Raw genomic sequence first — 12835 nt, 5'->3', positions numbered from 1 at the left:
GAGCAGATTTACCTCACTGAGTCTCAGTTTCTCCATGCGTAAAATGGGTTCACCCCTACCCGCAGGGCATGGTACCAATTGTATGGTCCCTGGTGACGGTTCCTGACAGCAGCTGGTGGGCGGGGGGCTTTGCCATCAGTGGCTGCTCTCAGCCTGTCATTCAGCACCGGCCTGGGTACCAGGGAAGTGGTCAGAGATAACCAGGTAAACTGAGGCCTTTCTCATAGGACCCTGCCTTCTAGCAGGGAGGCTCTGCCAGCAGATCTCCTGTCATCCTCACAAGAACCTGGTGGTGATGGAGACAGAAGCAGTATTAGCCTCTTACGGATGAGAGCTCTAAGGCTCAGAGAGGCTGTCAAACTCATTCAAGGTTGCACAGCTAGACAAAAGGCCCAGGTGGGATCCCCCACAGGTTGCCGGACTCCAGAGCCCATCCATGAAACAGCCAGGAGGAGGGGTGTTTGCTGAGAACCCAGCCCAGTCTTGGACGCTGAAGCCAGGAGCCGGAGAGGAAGAAGTTTTGTCCACCAGTTTTACACAATCCTGCAAGCCCAGAATTCCCCACCCCACCCCCATGCACTGCCCCCCCTGGACCCCAGGACTGGGCTCCATCTCCAGGCCTATCCTTTGGAACTTGGCGTTGGCGCTGGGGGAGGGTGGGCGGAGGGAACTGGCCCCCTGGGAGCTGCTGTCACTCTTCCCTGGCCCCGGGAAGAGCGGGCTGGCCAGGCCGGGCTCCTTTGTGGCACGCTGACAGGACAGTGCAGCCACCACGCACTTCAGCTGCCAACTCGCCGCGGTCACTCAATCCATCACCGAGGGCGGGGCTCCTGGCCGGCCGCTCGCCTGCAGTGTTGTTCTAGTCTGCCCGGAGCTGTGAGATAAACGGGGCATGAACTGGCCCCCTGGCAGGGGGTCAGCCCCTTCTGCCCTCATTAAAGTGCCAATCAAGAAGAGGAATGGCGACAAGCAGAGGAGCTCAGCCTCCCGGGCAGGCGAGGGGGCAGGATCCAGGCTCTCCCCACCTCCAGCAAAGAGCGCCTGGAGAATTCCACCCCAGCCCGAGCCTCCGGTTGCAACATCACCCTTGGTTTTCCCTGCAGTTAGAGCAGCTGGGGGAGCTGGAAATTCAAGGCAGCAAATGCTGCTCACACGGTTTGGGTGGCTGTTTGGTTACCTGCTGCCACGTAGCAAAACGCCCAGAACTTAACGGCTTAAAACAACCACCGTGCTATTATCACTTGCTTCTGAGCGTTGACTGGGCTCAGCGAGGTGAATCTTCTGCTTTGTGTGATGTCAGCGGAAGTGGCCACCATCCGGGGCTCCACTGGGCTGGAGAGCTTCCGCGTGGCTCATGCATAAATCCGGTATTTTTGTGGGGCCACTGGGAAGGCTGGGCTCACCTGGGTCACCAGGGCGACTGGGCCTCTCTCTCCGTCCCTCCAGAGTCTCAGGGTCTCTCCCTGTCCAGGTGACCCCTCCACGTGGTCTATCCCACAGGATAACCAAGCTACTTATCACGACTCAGGGCTCCCAAAAGTGGAGGGTGCTGGTCCTTATTAAGGCATTAACCTGGAACGGGCGCACCTTATCCTAAGTTGAGTCATGGGCCAGCCCAGATTCAGTGTGGGAGGGGACACCCAGGGGGGTAGATGTTGGGAGGCATGGTCCCTTAGGGCCATCTTTGGAGACTGGCTACCACAGTGTGATCCCAGTGTGGGTGCTTTGCTCAGGAGAGGGGATGGGACAAACTCTTTTTTCTCCTGGGTTCTTTGCCTGGAGGTCAAGGGAGCCAGGAGCTTCTTGGTGGGGGGGAGGCTATAATTCTCCATTCCCATTTATACACAGACCTTCCACAGTTCATCCATTCTCTAGAAAAATCCCCTAAACCTTATAACAAGGCATTTAAAAAAATTATTAATAGCATGATTCTGTATTCATTTCAAATATTAAATAATAACTGTTAGCATTGCTTGAGAACTTAATATGCCAAGCATTGCTCTAAGCAATTATATGTTATTTAATTCTCCCAACTACCCTATGGAGATGACACTTCTGTGACCCTTGTTTTACAGAAGTATCAGTTACATGGACTAAACTGTTGTAACAAATAGACTCCAAATATTTTTAACTCAAACATAATAGAGGTTTGTTTCTCGCTTATGTAACCAAGATGAGGTTTCCTTGTTGACAGGCAGATGTGCTCCATTTAGTGTTTCACAGACCCAGGTTCCATCCATCTTGCTGCTCTGCTCTGCCCTCTGGTTTGCTATAGTGAACAGATCACTCTGACTGCTATGTGGAGAAAGGACCATGCTGTGTGTGTATGTGGGGCTGAGATAGGGTTTGATGGCTGTTCCCCATTTGCCCTCTAAACCCACCGCTCCTTTTCCCACCCTGCTCTCTGCCTTGGGAGGCTAATTTCCATGGACTATTCCAAAGGACTCCCAACACTCTGGCTTCCAGTTAGGTTCAGCCAATGGGAGACAGCAGCAGGAGGTGAGAGACTCCCCTGGCTCTCTCTCTGTTGGGCTGTAGTTTGCCAATAACTGACTTTTTCTACCAAAGGCCATGGCTTCCATCAGGTGGCCCTTTTTAGCATCTGTAACTCTCACCTGTCCTAGACGGTGAGATATCTCACCATCTCTTGACCCTACCCACAACTTGTAATCAGCTCCTTTGATGACTTCTGTGCAATCATATCCTCTGAGTATACCGTCTATAACCTGCTGTGCCCCTGACTGAGACAGGGGACAAGAGTGGAAGCAAGGAACCTGTTTAGGAAGCTATTTCAATGATCCAGAAGAGAGATAATAGAGGGTAGATTTCTATGTTGAGCCGACAAAATTTTCTGGTGGATTGGGTATGGAATTTGAGTAAAAGAGAAGTTCCCAGGATGACTCCAAAAGTATTGGCCTGAACAACTGGAAGATTGAAGTTATTTATTAAGATGGGTAAGACCAAGGGAGAGACAGGCTTGTGAAGGAAGAAATCATGAGTTCTGTTTTGGACATGGGAAGTTTGGGATGCTTTTCAGACTTTCAAGTGGAGAAGTTGAAGAAGGAATTGGAACTCCAAGTCTGCATTTCAGGGCAGAGATTCAGGCTGGAGATATACATTTAAGAATTATGAATGTGTCGAGGTTATGGAAAGCCTTGGGACTCAATGAGTAGCCGAGGAGAACGTGGATGGAGACAGGAAGAGATTTGATAGTGAGCTCTGAGGCTTTCTGACATTTGGAGGCCAAGAAGATGAGGAAGAACCAGCAACGAAGACTGAAGTAGGAGGAAAAGTTAAAAACAGTGGTTTCCTGGATGCCAAGTTGGTGGGGGAGAAAGGGTTTCAAGGAGAAGAGCGTGATCAACAACGGGGAACGATGCTGCTTGTTCGGGTTAGATGAGACCTTGTAGTGAAGATTAGATTGGCAAAGTAGAGGTCAATTATTACCTTGGAAAGGGTGGAGTCTGGAGGATAAAGGCTTAACTGGAAAGGGATCAGAGAAGAATAGGAGAAATTTCTGGTTCTATCCATGGCAGAGTAGCTGGCATTGGACTTATCTGCCTGACATAAACAAATGTAAACCAAACTGGACAAAATATATGCGACAAACATTATCAGGCACTGGACCACAGGCAATGCAAGGTTACGATCCTTAAGAGAAGGGAAACACACAAAGCTGACCTCCACGTTCACCCTGACCTTCTGGCTAGGGGTAATGTTTAAACTATGGCAAAGGGAAGGAGATTCCAAGCAAAGAGCTAGAGTCTCACTGGGTGGTCAAGAGAGTTCAGAGTTTAGGGTTGCTAAGACAGCAAGAATTTGTGAGGAGATAACCGAAGAAGAATGAACCACAGAGAAAAAGCAGCAGAGATGGAATCCCAAAATTTGCATAGGGATTCCCTAAGGTCCATAGCTAAATGCTAAGGTGTTCACGCAGAGGGCAAGACTCCACAAGGCCTAGCAGAAAATGTGTTTGGAGGCTGAGGGCTGAGCAGAGATTTCAGAGGTCTCAGTGCTGGAGTGCTATTGGAGTTGTGAGCCATCCAAAGAGGAGTGACCTTAGTGAATACTCTGAGAATTCAGCTGAAAATCCAGAAAGGCTACAGCCTAGATGTAAGGGCTTTACCCTAGGACTATAGGTAAAGCTGAAATAGACTCATCTTCACAAAGTCTAAAATCAATTCCCAATAAGATTGAGATAATCCTCCAGTTATTTAACTGCCTACTATAAATTAAAAAAAAAAAAAAACTCTTCAGAGGATGATAGAATAAGCCAGAATCTCCACAATTAACATTCAAAATGTCCAACATATTTTTAAAAATTATCAGACATAGAGAGAAGCAGGAAGTGTGATCCATTGTCAAGAGAAAAAACAGTCAATACCAGCAAACTCAATATAATCCAGGTGTTGGAACTGGCAGGCAAAGGTGAAAATATATATAAAATTACTAAAGGGTTTAAAGGAAAAGGTGGACAAAACATTTGCCCAAATAAGGAAATTCAGCATAGAAACAAAACATTTTAAATGGAAATTCTTGAACTGAAAAATACAGTATCTGAGGCTTCCCTGGTGGCACAGTTGTTGAGAGTCCGTCTGCCGATTCTGGGGACATGGGTTCATGTCCCGGTCCGGGAAGATCCCACATGCCGCAGAGCGGCTGCGCCCGTGAGCCATGGCCGCTGAGCCTGCGTGTCTGCAGCCTGTGCTCTGCAACGGGAGAGGCCACAACAGTGAGAGGCCCGTGTAACACAAAAAAAAATAAAAAAATAAATACAGTATCTGAAATGAAGAATTCTTTGGAATCACTTATTAAAATATTGGACATGAGAATTAAAAGGTTCTGTGAACTCAGACAAGTCAGCAGAAATCATTCAAACTAAAGCACATAGAGAAAAAAAAGATGCTAAAACAAGACAGAACAAAGCATCCAAGAACTGTGGGGCAATGTTAAATGGTCTAATATACTTGGAGTTCTAGAATGAAAGGAAAGACAAAATGGTTGGGAAAAATATTTGAAGAGATAATGGCCAAACATTTTCCAAAATAAATGACAGGCATCAACCCACTGATTCAAGAAGTTGAGCACATCTTAAGGAGGTTAAATACAAAATACCATACCTACACAATCATAGTCAAACTACCAAAATCCTAAGATAAAGAGAACATTTAAAATCAGCTAGAGAAAAAAAAGAAACATCACATTCAGGAGAACAAAAATAAGAATTATCGTTGACTTCTCATCAGAAACAGTGGAAGCCAAAAAATAATAGAATGACATCTGTAAAATACTAAAAGAAAAAAATGACACCTTAGAATCCTTTAGCCAGTGAAAATATCCTTCAAAACTCAAGACAAATAACTATATTTTCAGGAAAACAAAAACTGGGATAATATGTTGTACACAGAACTTCACTACAACAAATACTAAAAGATGTTCTTCAGGCTAAAAAGGACTGACCCCGGATAGAATCATAGATCTGCAGGAAGGAATAAACAGCATCAGAAATAGTAAATATGTGGGTGTTTACAAAAATTTGTTTAAAAGATTATTGACTAGTTAAAGCAAAAACAATAACAATGTATGGTGGTGTTTATAATAAATGTAGACATAAAATATAGGACAACAAAAGCACAAAGAGAAGGAAAGGTGAAAATGAAATTATGCTGTTCCAAGTTTTACGTAATAGGACATGGGATATTATATTAATTCAAAGTAGACTGTGATAAAAGTGAATATTGTAGTATTTAGAGTAACACACAAAAAAAGGAAGTTTAAAAGCTAGGAAGATGGTGATTGTTTTGCAATATATTAACAGTAACTATGTTGTATACCTGAAACTAATATACTGTTAAGTCAGTTATACTTCAATTTTTTTTAAATCCAAGAATATAATGATATCTAAATATAGACTCATCCATTATGACAAATTACCACTCTGGTGTGGGATGCTGATAGTGAGGGAGGTTGTACATGTTGGGATGTTGGGGACAGGGGATATATGGGAACTCTGTACTTTTCCCTCAATTTTTCTGTGACCCTAAAACTACTCTTAAAATAGTCTATTTGTTTAAAAAGTTGAGAGGAGATAAAATGTAATTCTAAAATATACTCTATCCAAAAGAAGAAAGGAAAGGGAAAAAATAAAGGAACAAAGAGCAGATGGAACAAATAGAGAACACAGAGAAAATTGCTAGACTGAAAGTCAACCGCACCAATAATTACATTAAATGTAAATGGATGAAACACTCCAAGTAAAAGACAGTATCCAATTGGATACAAGAACAAGACCTTCTATATGCTGTTCATTAAATATATATATATTTTTTCCCTTAAATATATATATTTAAGGGATTTGTTTCAGTCTTTTAAAATAACGTACAAAGATGAAAAGATTTTTTTTTAAGTAATTGGTTCACAGAAAAGGAAATGACTCTTAAATCTAATTTCTCATAAGAGAAGTGCATTAAAACTACACTGAGAGGGCTTCCCTGGTGGCGCAGTGGTTGAGAGTCTGCCTGCCGATGCAGGGGACATGGGTTCGTGCCCCGGTCCGGGAAGATCCCACATGCCGCAGAGTGGCTGCCCCCGTGAGCCATGACCGCTGAGCGTGCACGTCTGGAGCCTGTGCTCCACAACGGGAGAGGCCACAACAGTGAGAGGCCCGTGTACCGCAAAAAAACAAAAAAAACAAAACAAAAGAAAAACTACACTGAGACACTCATGTCCTCAAAATTGGCAAACATTAAAAAAATTTACCAGTGCATTGTGTTAGTGAGGGGGGAAGGGAAATGCACTTGCATTCATTTCAATTTGTAAATTGATACAAATTCTACAGAAGGTAATTTGTTTTTTTTTTTAAATACTTTATTTATTTATTTGGTTGCACTAGGTCTTAGTTGTGGCAGGTGGGCTCCTTATTTGTGTCAGGCAGTCTCCTTATTTGTGGCATGCAAACTCTTAGTTGCGGCATGCATGTGGGATCTAGTTCCTTGACCAGGGGTCGAACCTGGGCCCCCTGCATTGGGAGCTCTGAGTCCCAACCACTGCACCACCAGGAAAGTCCTGGTAATTTGTTTTTGTTTTTTAGATTCCTTAAATAAGTGAAATCATGCAGTATTTGTCTTTCTCTGTCTGACTTATTTCACCTAGCATAATGCCCTTAAGGTCCATTCATGTTGTTGCAAGTGACAAGATTTGTTTCTTTTTTTACGGCTGAGTACTACTCCATTGTGTGTGTGTGTGTGACATATTCTTTATCCATTCATCCATCTTTGGACACTTAGGTTGTTTCCATATCTTGGCTATTGTAAATAGTACAGAGAACAGATTAGTGGTTGCCAGAGAAGAGGAGGGTTGGGGTGGGGGGCAAAATGAGTGAATGGGATTAAGAGGTACAAACTTCCAGTTATAAAATAAATAAGTCACGAGGATGTAATGTACAACACAGGGAATAAAGTCAATAATATTGTATTGACTTTGTACAATAAGAGATGGTAACTAGACTTATCATGCTGATTATCTTACAATATACAGGCAGACCTCATTGTACTGCCCTTTGCAGATATTGCATTTTTTATAAATTGAAGGTTTGTGGCAATCCTGTATTGAGTAAGTCTATTGGTGCCATTTTTCCAACAGTATTTGCTCACTTTATGTCTCTGTGTCACATTTTGGTAATTCTCACAATATTTCAAACTGTCCCATTATTATTATATTTGTTATGGTGATCTGTGATCAGTGATCTTTGATGTTATTATTGCAAAAAGATTAAGACTCACTGAAGGCTCAGATGATAGTTAGCATTTTTTAACAGTACAGTACTTTTTTTGGTCCTCTCACTGTTGTGGCCTCTCCCACTGCGAAGCACAGGCTCCGGATGCGCAGGCTCAGTGGCTCACGGGCCCAGCCGCTCCGCGACATGTGGGATCTTCCTGGACCGGGGCACGAACCCGCGTCCCATGCATCAGCAGGCGGACTCTCAACCACTGCACCACCAGGGAAGCCTAACAGTACAGTACTTTTTAATTAAGGTATGCACATTATCTTTTTAGACATAATGCTTTTGCACACTGAACCGATTACAGTAGAGAGTAAACATACTTTTATATGCACTGGGAAACGAAAAAAATTTGTGTGTGACCCACTTTATTGCGATATTCACTTGATTGCGATGGTCTGGAACTGAACCCGCAGTATGTCCGAGGTGTGCCTGTTTACAAATGTTGAATCACTATGTTGAAACTAATATAGTATTGTATATCAAATACACTTCAATTTTTTTAAAGGATGTGATTTGACAATATTTATCAAAATTATAATTGTGCAAAAGTCCAGCAATTCCTCTTTTGGACTTTAACTTACATTTCAAAAAATCAGGTCTGTACAAGGTGACTCCTTATAGCTTTGTTTATAATAGCAAAAAGACTGGAAACAACTTAAATGACCATCAGTGAGAGATTGGTTAAATAAATTATGGTATATCTGTACCACAGAAATCATGTGCTATCTAAGAAAATAAGAAGGTTCTTCATGTACTGATATGGAATGATGTCCAAGACATGTTATAAAAAAGCAAGGAAGGCTTCTTATGCAGCTAAGGCTTTGAGAAGCCTTGATCCAGCAGATATTGGTCCGTTGAGAAAAGACCTGAAAGACATGAATGCTTCTCCGCAAAGCAGAAAACCAAAGGAAGTGAGCTAAGAGACAGGGATCCTAGAGCAAGGTAGATGGCAAACTGGCCGGAGCGCGATAAAACAGAAGGAGAAAGGAAAACCAGATCGGAGGAACTCCATGATTCTTCTCCAAGGTATTTTTAAATGGGCTTAGGAGATTAGCATCCTTCATTTCCAGAATGTTTCGGCAATGATTCAGATAGTGGAGTAAAAGGACTTGAGATCACCTCCTGTCACAAAAACAACAAAATCACAACTAACTGCTGAAGAACCATTGGCCAAGAAGGACTGGTACCTACAAAAAAACCATATTTTACATCTAAAGACAATGAAGAAGCTACAACTAGACAGAGTGAGAGTTCTCAGCCCACGTCAGGCTCCCCATTCTGGGGGTCTGGCACTGGGAGGAGGAGCCCCCAGAACATTTGGCTTTGATGGCCAGCAGGGCTTGAGTGCAGGAGCTCCACAGGACTGGGGGAAACAGAAACTCCACTCTTGGAGGGCACACACAAGTCTTCATGTGCACTGGGACCCAAGGAAGGGCAGTGATTCCACATGAGCCTGGGACAGACTTACCTGCGGGTCTTAGAGGGTCTCCTGAGGTGGTGGAGGTTGGTTGTGGCCCACTGCAGGGGCAAGGACACTGGTGGTGGAGGCCCCTAGGGAATATTCCTTGGTGTGAGCTCTCTCAGCATGGTGCCATCTTGGCATCGAGATCTGGCCCCACCCAACAGTCTGCAGGCTCCAGTGTTGGGATGCCTCAGCCCAAACAACCAAAAGGGTGGGAACACAGCCCCCACCCATCAGCAGACAGGCTGCCTAAAGTCATTGTGAGCCCACAGCTGTCTCTAGACACGCCACTTGACATGACCATGCACACCAGAGGGTCAAGATCTAGCTCCACCACCAGTGGGCCGGCATCAGTCCCTCCCATCAGGAAGCCTGCACAAGCCCCTGGACCAACCTCACCCACCAGGGGGCAGACACCAGAAGCAAGAAGAACTACAATCCTGCAGCCTGCGGAACACAGCCCACAAACACAGAAATTTAGACAAAATAAGATGGCAGAGAAATATGTTCCAGATGAAGGAACAAGATAAAACACCAGATGAATGACTAAGTGAAGTGGAGATAGGCAATCTGTCTGAAAAAGAATTCAGAATAATGATAGTAAAGATGATCCAAGATCTTGGAAAAAGAATGGAGGCATAGACTGAGAAGATACAAGAAATGTTTAACAAAAACCTAGAAGATTTAAAGAACAAACAAATAGAGATGAACAATACAATAACTGAAATGAAAAATAAACTAGAAGGAATCAATTGCAGAATAAATGAGGCAGAAGAACAGATAAGTGAGCTGAAAGGCAGAATGGTGGAAATCACCGCTGTGGAATAGAATAAAGAGAAAAGAATGAAAAGAAATGAGGACCATCTCAGAGACCTCTGGGACAACATTAAATGCACCAACATTCACATTATAGGATCCCAGAAGAGAGGAAGGGCCTGAGAGAATATTTGAAGAGATAATAATGAAAAACTTCCCTAACATGGGAAAGGAAACACTCACTCAAGTCCAGGAAGCGCAGAGATTCCCATACAGGATAAACCCAAGGAAGAACGCACTGAGACACATATTTGCAAAAATTAAAGACAAAGAGAAAATATTAAAAGCAACAAGAGAAAAGCAACAAATAACATACAAGGGAATCCCCATAAGGTTATCAGCTGATTTTTCAGCAGGAACTCTGAAGGCCAGAAGGGAGTGGTACCATATATTTAAAGTGATGAAAGGGAAAAACCTACAACCAAGAATACTCTACCCAGCAAGGTTCTCATTCAGATTCAACAGAGAAATCAAAAGCTTTACAGACAAGCAAAAGCTAAGAGAATTCAGTACCACTAAAGCAGCTTACAACAATGCTAAAGGAACTTCTCTAGGTGGGAAAGAAAAGGCCACATACAGAAACAAGAAAATTATAAATGGTAAAGCTCACCAATAAAGGCAAACATGCAGTAAAGGTAGAAAATCATCCACACACAAATATGATATCAAAACCAGCAGTTGTGAGAAGAGGAGTGTACAAATGCAGGAGATTGGATATGCATTTGAAATTAAGTGACCAGCAACTTAAAACAATCTTGTATATATATAGACTATATATATAGCTATATCAAAACCTCATGGTAACCACAAACCAAAAAAATACAATAGATACACACAAAAGAAAAAGCAATCCAAACACAACACTAAAGACAATCATCAAATCACAAGAGAAGACAACAAAAGGACAGAAAAAAGACCTAAAAAACCAACTCCTGAACAATTAACAAAATGGCAACAAGAACATATATATTGAGAATTACCTTAAATGTAAGTGGATTAAATGCTCCAACCCAAAGATATAGGCTGGCTGAATGGGTACAAAAGCAAGACCCATATATACGCTGTCTACAAGAGACCCACTTCACATCTAGGGGCACATACAGACTAAAAGTGAGGGGATGGAAAAATGTATTCCAGGGATTCCCTGGTGGCGCAGTGGTTGAGAGTCTGCCTGACGATGCAGGGGGTGCTGGTTCATGCCCTGGTCTGGGAGGATCCCACGTGCCACGGAGTGGCTGGGTCCGTGAGCCATGGCCGCTGAGCCTGCACGTTCGGAGCCTGTGCTCCACAGCAGGAGAGGCCACAACAGTGAGATGCCCGCATACCGCAAAAAAAAAAAAAAAAAAAAAAAAAAAAAAAAAGTATTCCATGCAAATGGAAAACGAAAGATGGAGTAGCAACTACAAGAAAAAAAAACTGTAAAAAACATAAACACGTGGAGGCTAAACACTGTTACTAAAAAACAAATGGATTACTGAATAAATCAAAGAGGAAATTTAAAAAATACCCAGAGACAAATGAAAATGAAAACACAATGATCCAAAACCTATAGGATGCAGCAAAAGTAGTTCTAAGAGGGAAGTTTATAGCAATACAGTCTTACCTCAGGAAATAAGAAAAATGCATAAATCTCTTGCATTTCTATACATTAACAATGAAAGATCAGAAAGAGAAATTAAAGAAACAACCCCATTTACTATCTCAACAAAAAGAATAAGATACCTAGGAATAAACCTACCTAAGGAGGCAAAGGACCTATACTCTGAAAACTATAAGACCCTGAGGAAAGAAATCGAAGGTAACACAAATGGATGCAAAGACATACCATGTTCGTGGATTGGAAGAATCAATATTGTCAAAATAAGTATACTACCCAAGGCAATCTACAGATTCAGTGCAATCCCTATCAAATTACCAATGGCATTTTTCACAGAACTAGAACAAAACATTTTTTAATTTGTATGGAAACACAAAAGACCCCTAATAGCCAAAGCAATCTTGAGAAAGGAAAACGGAGCTGGAAAAATCAGGCTCCCCAACTTCAGACTATACTACAAAGCTACAGTAATCAAAACAGTATGATACTGGCACAAAAATAGAAATATAGATCAACGGAACAAGATAGAAAGCCCAGAAATAAACCCAGGCACCTATGGTCATGTACTCTATGACAAAGGAGGCAAGAATATAAAATGGAGAAAAGACAGTCTCTTCAATAACTGGTGTTGAGAAAACTGGACAGTTACATGTAAAAGAATGAAATTAGAACACTCCCTAATACCGTACACAAAAACAAACTCAATATGGATTAAAGATCTAAATGTAAGATGCGATACTATAAAACTCTTAGAGGAAAACATAGGCAGAACAGTCTTTGACACTAATTACAGCAATATCTTTTTGGATCCACCTCCTAGAGTAATGAAAATAAAAACAAAAATAAACAAATGGGATCTAATTAAACTTAAAAGCTTTTACACAGCAAAGGAAACCATGAACAAGATGAAAAGACAACCCTCAGAATGGGAGAAAATATTTGCAAATAAAGTGACTGATAAGGGATTAATTTCCAAAATATACAAACAGTTCATGCAGCTCAATATCAAAAAAACAACCCAATCAAAAAATGGGCAGAAGATCTAAATAGACATTTCTCCAAAGAAGACATACAGATGGCCAAAATGTACATGAAAAGTTGCTCAACATCCCTAATTATTAGAGAAATGTAAATCAAAACTACAATGAGATATCACTTCACACCAGTCAGAATGGCT

This window comes from Delphinus delphis, chromosome 1 (assembly GCF_949987515.2).
Source record: "Delphinus delphis chromosome 1, mDelDel1.2, whole genome shotgun sequence".
NCBI classification, from domain to species: domain Eukaryota; kingdom Metazoa; phylum Chordata; class Mammalia; order Artiodactyla; family Delphinidae; genus Delphinus; species Delphinus delphis.
This window is presented reverse-complemented; position numbering follows the sequence as displayed.